The sequence below is a fragment of the Rhincodon typus genome, chromosome 22, assembly GCF_021869965.1.
Source record: "Rhincodon typus isolate 14 chromosome 22, sRhiTyp1.1, whole genome shotgun sequence".
Taxonomy (NCBI): Eukaryota; Metazoa; Chordata; class Chondrichthyes; order Orectolobiformes; family Rhincodontidae; genus Rhincodon; species Rhincodon typus.
The window spans coordinates 32,488,014-32,508,454 of NC_063353.1; the positions used below are offsets into that span (position 1 = coordinate 32,488,014).

A 20,441-nucleotide genomic window follows, 5' to 3' on the forward strand; every position below is an offset into this window, starting at 1 on the left:
CAGCTCTACACCTTGTTATCTCAGATTTTCCAGCATCTGCAGTTCCTACTATCTCCTGGTTATATTAGTCAGCCAGGCTTTCCTGATTGGCCTGGGGTTAACAATCCCAATCAATGACATATTAGCCAACAAAGTCAACCTGCCTCCAGTCACTACACAGCCCAATCCTGGTCAGCTTCCCCCGATTTGATTGTGGATACCTTGGCAACCTTGTGACTTATACAATTCCAGAACTGTTTGCAAAATGACAGAGGCACTTACTGGAGGCCTGTTGTCTGAAATGTCCACATTAGGAATACCATGTGTTGTAATCTCAGTAAAGACAAAAACAACCATATTCGTAGCTGTAATACGCAATTTCTTAACCTCTATCAATTAGGAGAAATAATCAGTGACAATGAGGTAAGGCCATCCATCAAAAACAAATAAATCTGTCCTCGCACTTCCCCATGGTCTGGAGGGAAATATTGTGGGTATGAATGGTTCTTGTTGCTTTATTTTCCTTGCCAACCAGTTGTCTTTTGGTCAGGCTAACTTTCAACCAATGCTTATGGATGTTGAGACATATCTGGTGTCTCTGCTTCTCCTGTCAGATCTGGCAAAGCCAACTGGGGCTTGCAGAATATTCTGCTGCCTTGGACTGAACGTATGATGTGATTTTGTAAATAAACTCAATATTGTGCCTGATAAGGCTGTCGAACCTTGCTCTGAAGAATGGTGCAAACTGCCAACAACAACAGATCCATTCTCCAGAGCAAGGCTTGACAGCCTTATCAGGCACAATATTGCGTTTATTCACAAAATTTCCTCATACACTCAGTATAAGGCAGCAGAATATCACACTTTTTTAGGCGATCTTCATGAATCAAAGTGGAAAACTTTGTATTCTTGGAGGCATCCTTACTCATTCCTTCTAAATTAAAAGCCTGTGATTGGTTTCTATTACCACTTTTGGACCAAAGATGTCATCTCAAAATTTCTCAGAAGTCCGCAAAGCTGGGAAAGCCTCCTTCTCAATCACAGTGTATCACATTTCTGTGTCTGACAGCATTATAGAACAGTCAGGACTTGGGTGAAATTGCAGAAAGGCTGAAAGAAATGAAGTCTAAATCGGGGATATACTGTATGTATGTGAATGATTGGAGTATAGTCAATAAAGTGTTAAATGTTCCTGGTTACAATGAAATCAGAAAAGATAGGTGAGAAAAAAGGAGGAATGTCGCAGTATTGATTAAGGAGGTCTAACACAGTGCGGAGCTGGAGGAATACAGCAGGTCAGGCAGCATCAGAGGAGCAGGAAAACTGATGTTTCGGGTCGGGACCCTTCTTCAGAAATGGGGGAGGGGAAGGGGGCTCTGAAATAAATAGGGGGGGTTGGGCTGGGAAAAGTAGGTGGGATGGTGATTGCAGGTAGGTAGTGGAGGGGATTGGTCAGTGAGGTGGGACGGGTGGATGAGTGGGAGAGAAGATAGACAGGTCAAGGAGGCAGGGTTGAGAGGGAGGGATGGTCTTGGGATGAGGCCGGGGGTGGGGAAATTTTGAAGCTAGTAAAGTCCACATTGAGACCATTGGGTTGTAGGCTTCCAAGATGGATTATGAGGTGCTGTTCCTCCAGTTTCTGGGTGGTGTCATTGTGAAACTGGAGGAGGCCCAGGATGGACATGTCGTCCAGGGAGTGGGAGGGGGACTTGAAGTGGTTCGCGACTGGGAGGCGTTGTCGTTTGTTGCGAACCGAGCGTAGGTGCTCTACAAAGCGGTCTCTGAGCCTCCTCTTGGTCTCACCGATGTACAGGAGGCTACATCGGGAACAGCGGATACAGTATACCACATTAGTGGATGTGCAGGTGAACAGCTGTTTGATGTGGAAGGTTTTTTTGGGGCCTGGGATGGAGGTGAGGGGGCAGGTGTAGCACTTCCTACGGTTGCAGGGAAAGGTGCCGGGGGTGGTGGGGCTAGTAGGGAGTGTGGAGCAGATGAGGGAGTCACGGAGAGAGCGGTCCCTCCGGAAGGCAGGTAAAGGTGGGGAGGGAAATATATCCTCCGTAGTGGGGTCAGATTGCAGGTGGCAGAAATGGTGGAGAATGATGCGTTGAATCTGGAGGTTCATGGGGTGATATGTGAGGACCAGGGTCTAGACAGAATTCTAGACAGACCAACCCTCCCTCTCATCCCCGCGTCCTTGACCTGTCCGTCTTCTCTCCCTCCTATCCGCTCCTCCCACCTCACTGACCAAAACCCACCACTACCCACCTGCTATCACCATCCCACCTATCTTTCCCAGCCCAACTCCCTCCCTCTCTATTTATTTCAGAGTCCCCTTCCCCTCCCCCATTTCTGAAGAAGGGTCCCGACCCGAAACGTCAGCTTTCCTGCTCCTCTGATGCTACCTGGCCTGCTATGTTCCTCCAGCTCCACACTGTGTTATCTCAGACTCTAGCATCGGCAGTTCTTACTATTTCTTGATTAAGGAGGGCATTGTGGTGCTGCAGAAAGAGGACATCCCAGAGGTTTCAAGGACATTGATTGATTTTGTCAGAGTTTAGTAGTAAAAAGAGTGTAACTACATTGCTCAGTGTAGTTTACAGACAACCAGCCATTGGGAAGGAAGTGTGAAACATATCTTCACGGAAATTACAGACAGGTGCAAACATTATTGAGTAGTTATAATTAGGGACTCTAATTATCAGAACATAGATCAGGATAATAGTAATGAACAGTGAGGGACAATTGTTCCTGGACTGTGTTCAGAAAATGTTTCTAAAAACAGTATGTCTCAGAGTCCAACAAGAAAGTAGACAATGCTAAATCTGGTTCTTGGGAACAAGGTGGACTAGGTAAAACACATGTTCAGTGGGGAAGAATTTAGGGGGCAGTAATTATTATATAATAAAGTTCAGGGCAACAGCGAAAAAGGACAAAGGACAATTAATAATTAATGGGGGGAGAGTAGACTTCAATTGAGTGAGAACGAGTGGGCTAGATAGACTGGAGCCAAAGGTTGGCAGAAAGAACTGTAGCTGTACAATGCACCACCATCACTGTAATGATGGTTCTAGCACAGTTGAAGTGTGTTCCCTCAAAAATGAAATGTAAGGTAAAGAAATCCAGCAAAAAGGTTGTTGTGACAGATGTCAGAAAATACAACACAGAATCAAGGTAAACACAGAGTGGATGAAAACGTAAATATAAATATCAAAGAAGAATTATGAAGAAAAGACTAACAGCTGTTAAAGGGGAATCCCAAAGTCCTCTGTCAGCACATACACAGTAAAAGAGTGGTAAAAGGAATAGGGGCAATTAGGGTTTATCATAGTAGGTGGTGCCTGTGGCATTCCTTAGCATTAATCCCCTCAAATCCTTATACAACACCAACTTTAGGGCTCTTGTGGTATAATGGTAATGTCTCTACCTCAAAGCCAGAAGATCCAGGTTCAAGTCCCTCCTACCAAAAGTAATAGCAGGTCAAAACAGGTTGTTTCAAAAATTCAGGTTCTTGTGGTGTATGGTGACGACCTGACCTCTGGACTAGAAGGTCTGAGTTCAATTCTATCCAGAGCTGTTATAAACCAGAGGTATGTCTGAACAAGTTGACTGAAGTAATTAACCTAAAATAAATAACCTCATCCCCTTCAAGGAGGGAGGATACGACCAGAATCACTCCTGCAGGGATGCTAAGAGATCCATGTCTGGCTAACTGAGTAAGTAACACTGTTTATCCTATTGCAACTCTCACAGTTACCCTGCTGTCATCTGAATCACTACACATTACTTCTAACCACTGGCTGCAACACCTCACTGTTTCACCTTGTAGCTACGACCAGGATATCCACCACCTTGTGGTGAAAAGGCCAGCTCCATCCAGAAGCCACCTCCTTGACTCTGATGATGGCAGTATGGAGGTCTCAGCAGAAGCATCAAGAAGGCTGCCTTTCTCAGGAGGACTGCAGGAAACCTGATACCCCCTCAACGCCAGGCAGGAGAGCTTGTGATGTCAGCAAACAGAGACTTTGTCCACATGCACAAGGAAGATCAGGAGCTGCAGACAGGGATGTGTGAAGCAATGGCCCTCATTGCCCTGAAGCTGCAGCAGTGTAGAAATTCATGCAATTGTCTGGCTGCCTCCATGGACAGTTTGGTGGTTTCAATGGGGTGCAAGGTCACTACCTCACGGTATGCTAAAGAGGTGCACAGCCATACACTCCCTTGGCCCAGCCATTGCTCCTCAAGACCAAAGGCATAGTGACAAAGAGGCAGGGAATCTGGCATGCACTCCAGATGCTCCTTCCTCACAAGGAGAGAGGGTGGGGCCATGAGGCACAGCCCCAATACAACCCCCTCAGATGTCTCTGCTCAGTATACTCCAGAGTGCTCTGTGGCTGAACCCTCTACCTGCACCCTGTTTGTTCCCCTCCAACCCTTCGAAGTTCTAGCTGAGGAGAGTTCACATGTTGCTGGCATGTAGCGTCTGAGGCTGCCTGGGCTTTTCACATGTAAATGTCCCGGGATTGTATGGCCAAACCTCCAGGACACATCGGCTCTGCTGCTGCCAGGCTTCCTCCACCCTAGCTCCCCCAATCCCTCTTTTCCCCTTAGTGGACAGAACTGATAGACTGACTGCAGTTTAGCCCTGAATTATGTGACTGGAACGCTCTGGATGATAAGTACTCAGTTCTCTGATTGAAGGATGCACATTTTCCAACCACGTTAGCCCTAAACCCCTCCCTTCCCCTCCCCTGGTCCTGTCACTATGGAGCTGGAAGACTGACTGTGACCCACTCCCTGGACTGCAAAGGCACAGACACCCTGACCGGAAGTCTAACAATAGCTAAGACCCTGGACTGGGATGGGTAACTGTTCTTGACTCATTGAGTGGGTATCCCAGAGAGACAGATGCCTTCATGGAATTTGGTGAGAACTGCTCCCTTTAAGCTTTGAGACCGGGCTGCTTGATCGCTGCACATGTGCAGGTGTAAGAGTGATGTAGCATACTGCTGTACAGCAAGATGTGTACTCCCTGTGACTGAGGAATGCTGAGTAGCAAGGCAAGCTGTCTTGTTGCATGACTGCAACAACTGGCACAGCAAGGCAAGGCATGAATCCAGCATGCAGGGAGGCACGAAGTGAGGGTTAAGAGATCAAGTGAGCAACTATGAGATGCAACAACGTGGTCAAATCCTCGAGCTGTTTGTGTACGCAGAGTGTCCCTGCAGCAGCTGTCAATGCTAGTTGGTAGTTCACCCTCTAGTCCACATCTGTGCTTCCTAAGAGGCCTGCAAATGGATTGAAGGGGAGCTATTAAGGATGTGACGGGTTGGCAAATGTAGTATGCCAATGTCCGTGGACAAGGGACACATTTGGCTGGTGCCCGTGGACCTATCATTTGCCCTTCTCATATTCTGTAATCTCTCATTTCCAAAACATGAGCATCCAGACATTTAATAGGTTTTTGGCCCATGACCAACATCCAGTAATGCCTCTTTTTACCTCAATTCCTATTCTTTTAGATCCTCATTTCAACAGATCTATTAAAATAAAACTGGAATGTACTTGGATGCTGCAGCAATGTTCCAAGTTCATAAAGTGCTGGCCTTCACTCACATGCCTCAATTCTTTTGTAAAAATTGCCTGCGTCCAGACAAAGTCATGAGTTTCAGTTTGAGTCACTAGAATCTCTATGAGGTATTTTTTCGAAGTCCAGCCGTGCTTTCACAGCACTTTGCAGTGTGGTCCTGCAGAGCTAAGTATATGGCCAGAGACAGCCAGTGAGAGAACAACAAGGGGAGGTGATGGCCTCATGGTATTATCGCTGGACTGTTAATCCAGAGACCCAGATAATGTTCTGAGGACCTGGGTTCGAATGCTGCCACGACAGATGGTGGAATTTGAATTCAATAAATATCTGGAATTAACAATCTAATGATAACCGTGAGTCGATTGTCAGGAAAAACCCACCTGGTTCACTAATGTCCTTTAGGGAAGGAAACTGCCATCCTTACCTGGTTTGGCCTACACATGACTCCAGACACACAGCAATGTGGTTAATTCTTTTCTGCCATCTGGGCAATTAGGGATTGGCAATAAATGCTGCCTAGTGATGCCCTCGCCCCGTGAATGAATAAAGGAAAAAAAAACAAATAAGTAGATATCCAGAGACAGCCAAGGAGAGAACAACAACTGAGAAGAATTGTACAATGCTGTTCAATAGCTAAGAGAGACTATGGGTTTGGGAGGGACTATTGAAGAAATTCTCAGCAAGAGGCTGCAAAGCATCTTGTAGAATAATTCTGACATACGGCACACACTGAAGTCACCATGCATTAGTGGTCAAAGGGGTGAAGTTTTAAAACTTGCCTTAAAGACTGCAAAGGGAATATTATGTTTATTTCCCCCAACAACAGAGCTCAGATCGGTCAAGGTCCTCAGTTCAAAACCTTGTGCCACCTCACAAGATTACCACTCTTTGGAATTCCAACCAACCACACACTGTGTCAATCAGATATCTCACCTTTATAAACTTCATGCAACTTTGTAACATTAGAGCTCAGAGAAATCCCAGGTGCAGTTATAAGCTTGGTAAAGTTAGCTGGATTTGCGCCTATGAATAAGTACTGGAATGCAGGTTTCAGTCTAGAAGAGTGTGGACCAAGAAGAGGAGGGTAATTGACTATAACAGGAGCAGTCATTGAGGCAGTCCCAGATGGAACAGCTCGAGAGGGTGTTTCAATGACCAATTAGCAAAAGTAAAGACTTATAATCCCTTGTGAAGATTATTGAGATTTGATGACCCTGGGTTATGAACTTCTGGGAGGAACTGCTATGAAATCTGAGAATCCTGTCTTGAACACATTTGATATTTGAAATTGATTGTAGTGTGTTCAATCACAGTATATGACTCATGTTTACCACATGTTAATTCTGGGTGTAAGAATTATATCTTATGGCTTGTAGATTGTATTACTGTTGTAACTTGTATTGTAAAGACAATTTTTTAAATTTCACTTTATTTTTGATTGTGGACACTGAAAATAGGACAATTACAATTATGGACTGAGAAAGAATTGCTGTACTTTTAAAAAAGCAAGTTATTGAAACTCATTGTGTGTAATGTTTATGCTGCTGCTTTGTCCAAGTGGGGGTGAGCATGTCTGTAAACAGCCCAGCTCTGGGGATTTGTGTGCAAAGTGGAATTTGGATGTCAACAGATTCTTCCTCGTTGGTTTGTTGAGATGTGACCAGTTTTGGATGCTAAAGGCCATCAGTCAGACAACTATCTGATCAGCTCCTGGTAGCTGAGTAGTTTGGGGTGTGAACGATAATGGCAGAGCCTTTGGGCTGCTGTAAGAGCTAAATCCTGAAGTCTATGAAAGAGTTCAGGGATAGCATTCCTGTAAAAATTAAGTCTTACTTGCGCGAATATCAAGTGCCTAAAGTCAAAGAGGCAGCAGCTCTTGCAGATGCATAAGATATTTCTCATGGGCAGCTAAGTTTCATACTTTGTCATGTAGGCAGCATGGTGGCTCAGTGGTTAGCACTGCTGCCTTACAGCACCAGGGAGTCAGGTTCAATTCCATCCTTCAGTGACTGTGCGGAGTTTGCACATTCTCTCTGTGTCTGCATGGGTTTCCTCTGAGTGCTCCAGTTTCCTCCCACAGTCACAAAGATGTGTACGTTAGGTGGATTGGCCATGCTAAATTTTCCGTAGTGTCCAGGGATGCGTAAGCCAGGTGGGTGAGCTGTGGATGGGGTGGGGGTGGGTGCTGGGTCGGGTCTAGGTGGAATGGTCTTTGGAGGTTAGGTGCAGACTTGATGGGCCAAATAGCCTCTTTCCATACTGTGAGGATTCTATAAATCCATGACACTAACAGGGTGACTGGTTAAATAGACAAGAATTCAACTTTGTGGAGACGTCAGGAGCTGTTTCAGTTAATTATAAGGATAATATAGACAGTAGGATGGCTGTTAGGAAACCTGCTTATTTTAACTGCCATTGGAAATGGAATAGTATAGTGTTAATAGGAATACGTAAGAGGTCCTTAGAAAAGACTGCATCAGTTAAGAAAATAGACACTAAACCAGTGGTAGTGGTGCATATGGCAACAATTTCCACAGGGAAGGCTGAATCAGAAGATGAAGCTTGGAAGAACTTGATTGCGTTTAATATATTAATAATAGAAAGAGAGAAGGATGCCAAACATTATAAGTGGTTTCTATTTAAAGGAGCAGTCACTCCATGTCTTTTGCAAGAAAGAGCCTAAAATGATTGCTTACCTGAGAGATATTGTTTTGGCTCAGAGCTTATTGGTAGCAAAGGATCTGAATCATTAGAAAATTCACTGAATCAGAATGTTATTAGTACACAATACTGGTGGGACGTTTATGCGTTTCCCATTGCCTAAAGTAAATGTAGATTGTACATTGATAAAGGGATCTTCTGTGGTCTCAGTTGTCTCTAAATTACCTTTTGAAGGTAGATTTTATATTGGGCAATGATGCAAAGGCCAGCATGATTTTTCCACCATCTGAGAAGGAGTACCCTCATTCCAAAATTGTTTCTGTGAGTATAAACTTTTTGCCTACTTGTAATCCAGTTGAGCAAAGGATGGGGTCAAGCAGAAGTACTGGACAGTACAGAGGCTGTACAAAGGCCTGAGACCGCGAAGTGACCTAACAGGATTAATGATCTTTGACATCAAACCAGTGCACTTGCCAGTGTTGAGACGTAGGATACTACGGTAGAAATCCAGGAAAGTTGGCAGTTCACAAACAACCATTTCAAACTCCATGAGGATGAGGGTTATGGTTTGTGAATTGTGCAGGGGGACTAAAAATTTTAGAAAGACAAATCAAAGTCCAGAAAAAGCAGTTTTGATTGTTGCCTAGAAAAAAAAATCAATAAGGCACATTTGGAATGGGATCAGGAAGAAGTAAAAGGTCTTAAAGTGTGCAGAGATTAAATCTCAAATGCAAAAAGCATCTGAATAATATGTGTGAAAATGAAAGGGTTATCTGTATAGTTTGTGATATGTTATTTGTTAGAAGTTTCTGATAAGATAGTTTTATATTTTTAAAAGTCATTGTAAAGAAACCTTCACTATGGTGAAGCGTTCTTTCTCGCAAGGAGATGAGTGCTATGAAATCCTGAAGTTATATTCTTTTTCTGTACAACTTCTTTGTGAAATATAACATTCACAGCACTCTCAGATCAAATGTTGTTCAATATTGGAGTTCAAAGTAGAACAGAGCTGATTGATCAATTTGTGACTTTGCTGAACCTTCTGAGTTAGACAACTGAATGAAAATCTCAGCAGAGATAGGACTGATGAGGCATGAGAGATCCTGCCATGAGAACATATCTACTGAGAGAGAATAACCCGAATCTCACAAAAGCTACCAATATGTGCAGAGACTCTGAGGTCATCAATCATGTATATTCATGGGAGAACAGACAAGGCTTTTGTATTATGCTAAGAGATACTCCTGGCCAAATGAAAACAACCGATTGGGAAGAGGAAAAAAAAGTTGCAAAAAAGGCAGCAGAAAAATCAAAATCAAATGACAGGATACACATTCTGCAGAGAACATCACAAAAAGAAAAAGGAAGCACCCCCTGCATAGAGAAAGCAATGCTTTCGCAGCAAAAAGCAGAATCACTTTGCATGCAAGTGTTTAGAAAGAAGCAAAACAAGCCCAGAAATATGGCTGTGAAAGAGCTATCATTTCATGATTCTGATGAATTATTTTATATCACATAATAGGTTGGCCCTCTTGTAGCACAGTGATCGTGTGCCTGCCCCTGGACGAGGACCCTTTGGTTCAAGTCCCATCTGCTGCAGGGGTGCGTAATAACACCTGTGAACAGGTTGATTAGAAAAATAAGTTAAAAAAGAAAGTACACAAGTTGGCATCGTCAGGTCTAAAGATGATAAATGATTACTGATTGTTAGAATAGTGACTGCAGAAGCAGAATGTCAAGCCAACATGCAGAATCAGGTAACAGTGGTGTTTGCAATATCATAAGTTTGGTAGACATGTGCACATTGGCTCAAGGTGGTGACCCATGACGTAGCCCTGGAAAGTAAGGTTGAAGCTATATGATGAAACTTATGTCAAGACGACAAGTATAGCTGTGTCCAATGAATTGGGATGAATTAATACCTGGAGTTCCGGTCGGCAAACATTAAGCAAAATTCATTCATTGCAGCAGAAGCAAGTCTAAAGTTTAGTCCAGTGATTCTAAATGCATCAGAAGAAATTTGTAATGTTCAGTAGTCCAAAGTAATTAGCTGCAAAACAAATCCTAGATTGTTACAAAGATTTTTTTCAGGTCTTGGATGTCTTTCTGGTAAACATCTTCATCTTTAAGAGGACGAGAGTATGACAGCAATCAATACAGAAAATGTACGACGGAAACATACACTTAAAGACTATGGACCTGATGAGATATATCCTAGGATATTAAAGGAACTAGCTACAGAAATAGTAATTGTACCGTATTAATCTTCCAGGAATTCTTAGATTCTGGAAAAGTCCCAGATTTGGAAAATTGCCAATGTAACACTTTTATTGAAAAAGGGAAGGAGACAAAAAGCAGGTAACTGTGGGTCTGTTAGTTTAATGTCTATTATTAGGAAAATGTTACAGTCCATTATAAAGAATGTAATAGCAGAGCATTTAGAAATGCATACTATCATTAGGCAGAATCAACATTGATTTACAAATGGCAAAGCATGCCTGAAAAATTTACTAGAAATCTTTTAGGAGGTGACAAGCAGGATAAACAAAGGGGAAGCAGTTGATGTAATGATATATTTGGCTTTTTAGAAGATATTTGAAAAGGTACCACATGTTAGGCTACTGAATGAGATAAGAGCCCATGCTGGTGGAGGTGGTATACTAGCATGGATTGAGGATTGGCTAACAAGTCGATGGCAGAGAGTTGCGATAAGGGGGGCATTTTTAGGCTGGCAATCTAAGACTATAAGACCATAAGACATAGGAGCAGAAATTAAGCCATTCAGCCCGAGTCTGCTCCGCCATTCAATCATGGCTGATAAGTTCCTCAATCCCGTTCTCCCACTTTCTCCCCGTAACCCTTGATCCGCTTGATAATCAAGAACCTATCTATCTCAGTCTTAAATGTACTCAATGACCTGGCCTCCACAGCCTTCTGTGGCAGTGAATTCCATAGATTCACCACCCTCTGGCTGAAGAAGTTTCTCCTTATCTCAGTTCTAAAAGGTCTTCCCTTTACACTAAGGCTGGGCCCTCAGGTCCTAGTCTCTCCTACCAATGGAAGCATCCTCCCAACGTCCACTCTGTCTAGGCCATTCAGTATTCTGTAAGTTCCAATTAGATCCCCCCTCATCCTTCTAAACTCCAATGAGTATAGTCCCAGAGTCGTAAAACGTTCCTCATATGTTAATTCCTGGGACCATTCTCGTGAACCTCCTCTGAACCCGTTCCAGGGTCAGTATATCCTTCCTGAGATATGGGGCCCAAAACTGCACACAATACTGCAAATGTGGCCTGACCAGGGCCTTATAAAGCCTCAGTAGTACATCCCTGCTTTTATATTCAAGTCCTCTCAAAATGAATGCCAACATTGTGTTTGCCTTCCTGACGAGTGACTCAACCTGCAAGTTTACCTTGAGAAAATCCTGGACTAGAACTCCCAAGTATCTTTGCACTTCAGACTTCTGAATTTTCTCCCCATTTAGAAAATAGTCCATGCTTTTATTCTTCTTACCAAAGTGCATGACCTCACACTTTCCAACATTGTACTCCATCTGCCATTTCTTTGCCCACTCCCCTAACCTGTCCAAATCCTTCTGCAGCCTCCCAGTCTCCTAAATACTACCTGTCCCTCTGTCTACCTCTGTATCATCTGCAAACTTAGCCAGAATGCCCTCAGTTCCTTTATCTAGATCATTAATGTATAAAGTGAAAAGTTGTGGTCCCAACACTGACCCTTGCGGAACACCACTTGTCACCAGCTGCCATCCTGAGAGAGACCCCTTTATCCCCACTCTCTGCTTTCTGCCAGACAGCCAATCTTCTATCCATGCTAGCACCTTGCCTCTAACACCATGGGCCCTTATCTTACTCAGCAGCCTCCAGTACGGCACCTTGTCAAAGGTCTTCTTGAAGTCCAGGTAGATAACATCCATTGGCTCTCCTTGGTCTACCCTGCTCATTACTTCCTCAAAGAATTCTAGCAGATTTGTCAGGCATGACCTCCCCTTGATGAAACCAGGCTGACTTTGCCCTGTTTTACCATATACTTCCAAATATTCAGAAATCTCATTCTTCACAATGGACTTCAAAATCTTACCCACGACCGAGGTTAGGCTAATCAGCCTGTAATTTTCCATCTTTTGCCTTACTCCCTTCTTAAACAGGGGTGTCATGTTAGCGATTTTCCAGTCCTCTGGGACCCTCCCTGACTCTAGCGATTCCTGAAAGATCACCACTAACGCTTCCACTATCTCTTCAGCTATCTCCTTTAGAACTCTGGGGTGTAGTCCATCTGGTCCAGTGATTTACCCACCTTCAGGCCAATCAGTTTTACTAGCACCTTTTTTACTAGCCACCATATTCAGCTCTGCCCCCTGACTCTCTTGAATTTTTGGGATATTACTTCCACCGTGAAGACTGATGTGAAGTAATTATTCAGTTCCTCAGCCATTTCCTTGTTCCCCACTACTACCTCTCCACTGTCATTTTCCAGTGGTCCAATGTCCACTTTTGCCCTTTATACATCTAAAGAAAGTTTTACACTCTTCATTTATATTACTGGCTAGCTTACCCTCAAATTTAATCTTCTCCCTCTTTATTTTTTTTTGTTGCCCTCTGTTGGTCTTTGTAAGCTTCCCAGTCCTCTGGTTTCCCACTGCCCTTCGCCACATTATATGCTTTCTCCTTTGCTTTTATGCTATCCCTGACTTCCTTAGTCAGCCACGGTTACCTCATCCTCCCTGTACCATGCTTCATTTTCCTAGGGATGAATTTTTGCTTTGTCTCCTGAATTATTCCCAGAAACTCCTGCTATTGCTGTTCCACTGTCTTTCCTGCTAGGCTCCTCTTCCAGTCAATTCTGCCCAGCTCCTCCTCATACCTCTGTAGTCGCCTTTATTCTGCTGGAATACCGTTACCTCTGATTCTACATTCTGCCTGTCAAATTGCAGAGTAAATTCTGTCATATTATGATCACTGCCTCCTAAGCACACTAGCAGTGTGCTGCAGGGATCAGTGCTGGGGCCACAATTATTTATAATATAGATTAATGGTTTGGATGAGGAAAGTATATATACTATAGCCAAATTTATGGATGACACAAAAATGGATAGGAAGGCAAGGGGTGAGAATGACACAAACAGTCTGCAGTGAGAATGGACAAAAACTTGACAAATGGAATATAATGTGGGGAAATGTGAGGTTATATATTTTGGCAGGAAGAAGAGGTGAATATTATTTAAGTGAAGAAAGACTGCAGAAAGCTACAGAACAGGGGGATTTGGGAGTCCTCATCTATGAATCACAAAAAGCTGGTGTCTAAGTTTAATGGGTAACAGGGAAGACAAATGCAATTATTGGTTTTTACTTAAGGAGAATGGAATGAAAAGATAGGGAGGTTTTGCTGAAAATGTGCAAGGCACTAATCAGACCACAGCTAGAATACTGTGAACAGTTTTGAGCTCCTTATCTAAAGGAAGAAATATTGGCATGGAGGAACTTCACAAGGCTTATATTGGGTATGGAGGGACTGTCTTATGAGAGGTTGAGTAGATTGGTCCTGTACTTTGGAATATAGAAGAATGAGAGGAGACCTTAATGAAACCTGCAGGGTTCTTAGAGGACTTGGCAGGGTAGATGTGGGAGGGTCATTTCCCCTCGAGAGAATGTCTAGGACCAGAGGGCCTAATCTCAGAGTAAGGGGTCGCACAATTAATGTGGAGATGAAGGGGAATTTCTTCTCTCAGTGTTGAGAATCTCAGGAATTCTTCTTTACCACAGAGGGCTTTTGAGGCTGGGTCATTAAGTATATTCAAGGCTGGGATAGACAGATTTTTAATCCAAGTGAATCAGGGTTTATGTAGAAAAAGCAAGAAAATGGAGTTGAGGATTATCAGAGTGGCCATGATATCATTGATTGGAGGAGCAGACTGAATGGGATGAATGGCCTACTTCTGCTTCACTGTCTCATGGTGTTATAACAATGCAGCATCTGCCAAGGAGAGTTTCATTTACCCTCCAGTCCAGTCTGAAAGACAAGATAGCAGAGCTGAAGAAGCAAGGAGCAATCAAGAAATTTGACTCCTGCATACTGGATTAGGAGCATGATAGCACTGAAAAAACCCAGAAAGTTCAAACCATGCGTTGATCCAAAAAATCTCACTACCGTATGCTAACCACTGAAGATGTTTAGCAACAACTTGCAAAGGCAAAGATATTTATTGCCATCAAGATGGACGATGGTTACTGACAAGTGAAATTGGATGAAAACAGCAGTTTTTTGAATACGTTCTTGACAGATTCGGGAGATACAGATGGTTGGCCTCGCTGTTCTGTATTTCCATTGCTTCAGAAGACTATCCATGTAGACAGCAAATGACCAATGATGTTTTTGGCGTGGAAACTATTGTGGATAATCTGCTAGTCTACAGATGGGGAGACAGAATGGAAGGACCCACTGCAGATCCCAATCAGAATTTGACACAATTGCCACAGACAGCATACCTGATGAACCTGAAGCTGGACAAGACAAAGGTGCTATTGAAGATACTCCTGAATTCAAGCATTGAAGTGAAGTGACCAGTGGGTGTGTAAGTTGTGGGATTTCTGAACTATTTAGCAAAGCCCTTTCCTAATTTCTCATCCAAAGGTGAATTTCTACACAAGTGCACTGCTACGTTTGTGCACTTGTATTGGGGCACAAATCAGAAACAACTTTCATGAAAATCAAATTACTAGTGATGATAACACCAGCGCTGAGGTACTATGGTATAAATGATTTGGAGGAGTTACTTTTTTAATCACCTTGATGCCAGTGAGATAGAGTTTGGAACAACCCCTATGCAGTAAGGACAACAAGTTACATTTGCATCCAGGGAATTAACACAAACTGAACAATGCTCTGCTCAGCTAGAGTGGCAGTGCCTGGCAGTTGTATTTGCATTTTAATCAATACCTGTCTGGGAGAGACAATGTGACAGTGGAGATTGACCACAAGCCACTTCAAGACATCTTTCTCACACTGCTTTTGGGTCCTCCAAAGCATCTGCAAAGGATGTCACTTAGTATCTAAAGTTATTATCTGGAAGTGACATACAAATAAAGGACACATATCTACATTGCTGATATGCCATTGATAACCATGTTGCCTTATGAAGAAAGTTGAAAATGCTAAGACAGCGAGCTGAATCTCATGTATTTTTGGCTAAGTGCAAGCTGTATTGAGCTTTTCTTGCCATAACGCCGAGCAAGTTCTCTCACTGTACCTTATCAAATTTGCTACATGAATTACTTAGACTACCCCTATGGCACCTCCCATATCTAACTTTTGCCCCATCTTATCAAATGCCCTTCCCAGAATAACTTGCCACTCAGTGGATGTTCCAGAATTTACCAGCATCTCTTGCACCTGTGCCATCTTTAAAAGCCCATTTTGTACTTGGATAAGACGTGTCTCGCTGGACCTGCCCTGGACCTGGAGTTTCGATCTCCCTGCCTAAGAAGGGTATATTTGCCATACAGGAAGTGCAGTGAAGGTTCTCTAGGTGGATACTTGGGATGGTGGGATTGTCCTATAAGAAACTGGTTCAACTGGGCCTGTGTTCACTTGGGTTTAGAAGAGTGAGAAGGGATCTGATTGAAATATATAACATTCTAACAGGGCTGAACAGACTAGGTAGGGAGGCTGTTTTTTTTCTGTTGGGATGTCTACAGCCAGGGGATACAGTCTTATGATACTCCAATGGTAGGCCATTTCAGACTGAGGTAGTGAAATATTTCTTCACTCAAATGGTATCGCGCCTATGGAATTGTATACCACAGAAGGCTTTGGAGGCTAAATCACTGAATATACTCAATAAAGACATAAATGTTTAGGTATTAAAGGAATCGAGGGGTGTGGGGAGAAAGCAGGAATATAGCATTGAGATAGAGGATCAGCCATGAGAATACCGAATAGCACAGCAGACTCGAAGGGTTGAATGACCTACTCCTCGTTCTTGTTTCTATGCCTATGTTTCTATGTTTCTGTCTCTACACTATCCCCAGTCAAATAGAAATGTTGAGGAGGCAGTGAGAATTGCCAATGGGTTCATGCAGAATTTGAGAAAATCTGGAACAGACTTGTACAGGGCATCAGAGATAGTAGGAACTGCAGATGCTGAGAATCCGAGACAACAAGGTGCAGGGCTGGATGAACACAGCAGGCCAAGCAGCATCATAGGAGCAGAAAGGCTGACAGATGAAGGGTCGAGGCCCGAAACGTCAGCCTTTCTGCTCCTATGATGCTGCTTGGCCTGCTGTGTTCATCCAGCCCTGCACCTTGTTGTACAGGGCATCACTGAGTTGAGAAATAGATCTTTTGAAGGCATGAAAATGGTTCAATTCAAAGAACAATGTCACACCACTCCCGAGGGCACAGTCTCAGAGTAAAAGGAAGACCTTTTAGAATGGAGATAAGGAGAAGCTTCTTCAGCCAGAGGGTGGTGAATCTATGAAATTCACTGCCACAGAAAGCTGTGGAGGCCAGGTCATTGAGTACATTTAAGACTGAGATAGATAGGTTCTTGATTATCAAGGGGATCAAGGGTTACAGGGAGAAAGCAGGAGAATGGGGTTGGGGTTGAGGAACTTATCAGCCACGAATGAATGGAGGAGCAGACTCAATGGGCCGAATGGCCTAATTTCTGCTCCTATGTCTTATGGCTTAAATTACTCTTCCTATGGTGCAAAAACAACTGAAGCCAGAAATACTAACAGATACGAACGACAAGATCAAACTAAAATGGGCGGAAGCCATATTGCAAAACAAAGACAGGAACAAAAACAAAGTTGCTGGAAAAGCTCAGCAGGTCTGGCAGCATGTGTGAAGGAGAAAACAGAGTTAATGTTTCGGGTCTAGTCAGTTCTGAGGAAGGCTCACTCGACCCGAAACATTAACTCTGTTTTCTCCTTCACACATGCTGCCAGACCTGCTGAGCTTTTCCAGCAACTTTGTTTTTGTTCCTGATTTACAGCATCCGCAGGTCTTTTGGTTTTGACAAAACAAAGAGCTGCGGATACTGAAGATCTGAACCAAAAACAGGTGAAACTCAGCAAGTCTGGCAGCAACTGTGGAGAGAAAACAATATTAACATTTCGAGTCCAGTGACCCTTCTTCAGAACTGCCAAGTCATTGCCAGAGCAGTGTGTTGGAGAGTCAGTCAAAGTGCAAGCATTCAGGGCTCTCAATAGAAGTTAAGCCAGCTGGCAACTTGGGACTTGTGTAGAGTAGTTGTCACCTCAATTGTATTCAGTGAACATGAAGATCAAATACATCATCACAACCACGGACATCTGTGCATATTCAGAGAAGCTGTTCGTTCACTACAGGCAGTTGAACAGGAAGAATATTTAGATATTCTCTACCCTAAAGGGCTGTGGAAGCTTTATCATTGAGATGTTCAAGACTGAAACTGGGCGACTTCTGAAAAGTAATGACATTAAGGGATATGGAAATAGTGTCAATGAAGCAGATAAACAGTCATCCTTACCTGGTCTGGCTTACATGTGACTCCAGACCCACAGCAATGTGATTGACTCTCAAGTGCCATCAGAAAATGGCTTAGTAAGCCACTCAGTTATATCAATAGCAACAAAGTTTCAGCAAAGAAATAAAATCAGATTGACCACCTGGTATCAACCTAGGCACTGGTAGACAATTGCAGAAACAGCCTTGTCAACCCTGGAAAGTCCTCCTTACTAACATCTGGGCGCTAGTGCGAAAATTGGGACAGCTGTCCTACAGACTAGTCAAGCAACAATCTGACATAGTCATACTCACAGAATCATACCTTTCAGACAGTGTCCCTGGATATGTTGTGTCTCACTGGCACGAGAGACCCAGCAGAAGTGGTGGCACAGTGGTGTACATTTAGGAAGGAGTTGCTCTGGGAGGCCTCAATATTGACTCCTAACCTCTCGTTTCATCAGCTTAAACATGGGGAAGGAAACCTCCTGCCACTTACCATGTACTGCCCTCCTTCAGCTAACGTATCAGTACTCCTCCATGTTGACCAATACTGAGGCTGGCAAGAGTGTAGATGTATTGTCTGTGGAGGATTTCAATGTCCACCACCAAGAGTGACCTACTGACTTCTACATTGCAGAGGCTAAGCATCAGCTCTCAGACACCTCTTACTATCCATCCATCAACCATGACCCCACATTTGAACATCAGGCTGTTAAATTCATAATGCTCACTGATCTTATCTTACCTGGGGATCTCCCACCAACAGTCTCATAGTTCCCAAACATCAAACGGCTGCTTCTGCCTTCTTACCAAATCCATAAATAGGACTGCCCAGGCAGACCCATTGTTTCTGCTTTTTCACATCCCACAGAACTAATCCCTACCTACCTTGACTTGATTTTCTCTCTTGTTGTCCAGTTCCTTCTTACTTCCATTTATGATTCTCCTGATGCTTTATGTCAGTTTCAGAATTTCCAATTTGTGGGCTCCAGCCACCTCCTCTTCACAATCGATGTGCAATCCCTGTACATGTCTACCCCGCCGTCAGAATAATCTTAGGACCCATTGCTTCTCCCTGGAAAAAAGGTCCGAACTGTCCCCATCCACCAACACCCTCCTCTGCCTGGCTCAACTCGTCCTCACTTTGAACAACTTCTCCTTTTAGTCCTCTCACTTTCTTCGGGTCAGAGTGGTGGCATTGGGTACCCGCATGGACCCTAGTTATGCCTGGCTACTCCCTACAACTTTTTCTCCACTACATTGATGACATCATTGGTGCTGCTTCTTTCTCTCATCTGGAATTAGAAAAATTGATCAATTTCACTTCCAATTTCCACCCTGCTCTCACTTTCACGTGGTGCATCTCTGACTCCTCCCTCCTATTCCTAGACATCTCTGTTTCCATTTCTGGGGATAAGCTTGCCACCAATATCCACTATAAACTCACTGACTCCGACAGTTACAACACAGTGTGGAGCTTGAGGAACACAGCGGGCCAGGCAGCATCAGAGGAGCAGGAAAGTTGATGTTTCAAGTCGGGACCCTGATGCTGCCTGGCCTGCTGTGTTTCTCCAGCTCCACACTGTGCTGTCTTTAACTCCAGCATCGGTAGTTTTTGCTATCTCTGACTCCCACAGTCACCTGGATTACACATCTTCTCAGCCTAATTCCTGTCATGACTCCATTCCAACCTCTATTTCTCTGTCTCTATCACATCTGTTGTGAAGACACTACTTTCTGCATGGTAGGGTGGGGGAGTCCTCAGATATTTCCATCTTTTTCCTCAACCGAGGATTCCCTGCCGCTGTGGTTGACAGGGCCCTCAGATGTGTTTGGCCCATTTCCCACACCTCTGCCCTCACCCCTTCTTTTCCATCTCACAACACCAATAGGGTCCCCCCAGTCCTCACTTACCAACCAATAGTACCCACAACCATTCTGAAGAAGGGTGACTGCACCTGAAACGTTAACTCTGCTTTCTCTCCACAGATGATGCCAGACCTGCAATTTCTGTTTTTGTTTCAGATTTCCAGCATTCACAGTTCTTTTTTTTTTATTTGAGTAACTCCTTCCTTGGAAACTATGCCTTCAGCTGCCTAGAATATAACCTCCGGTATTTTCTCCCTAAACCCCTCCATCTCTTTGCCTCTAACTGCTCCTTGAAACCTGCCTCTTTGACCATGACTTCTGTGGCTTGCTGCTAAATTTCTTTTTGATAATGCTTCTATAATGTACCTTTTGACATTTCAATATATGAAAATTGTTCTTCGGTAGCAAGTAATACTTATGGATGCAAGGTAATTGTATGATGAATCCAATATTTCAAGATAGTAGAGATTCCTAATGTAAAAGCATAGACAACTCCTCTATAATCACAGTCAGAGTCACATCAGGTTAATCTGGATGCCAAATCAGCACAAGATTGGTTTGGGCAAGACAGTGATGTTACATACAATTGAATTGTTGACCATCATTCATTAATTTCATTCAAATGAAAACCAGAACTAGTTGCATCATGAGTCAAGCTTATCCAACATAAATATTAGAGTGAGAGATAGTAGGAACTGCAGATGCTGGAGAATCCGAGACAACAAGGTGCAGGGCTGGATGAACACAGCAGGCCAAGCAGCATCATAGGAGCAGAGAGGCTGACGTTTCGGGCCTAGACCCTTCATCAGAAAAGGGGGAGGGGAAGGGGGTT

The 20,441-nt window shown here is 43.5% G+C and overlaps 1 protein-coding gene across 1 annotated transcript in view; it reads right to left on the minus strand.

Moving 5' to 3' along the window:
* shank3a (SH3 and multiple ankyrin repeat domains 3a) overlaps positions 1 to 20,441 on the minus strand; it is an 886,564-nt gene that overhangs the window by 170,445 nt on the left and 695,678 nt on the right. The gene's annotated exons all lie outside the window — the stretch shown is intronic.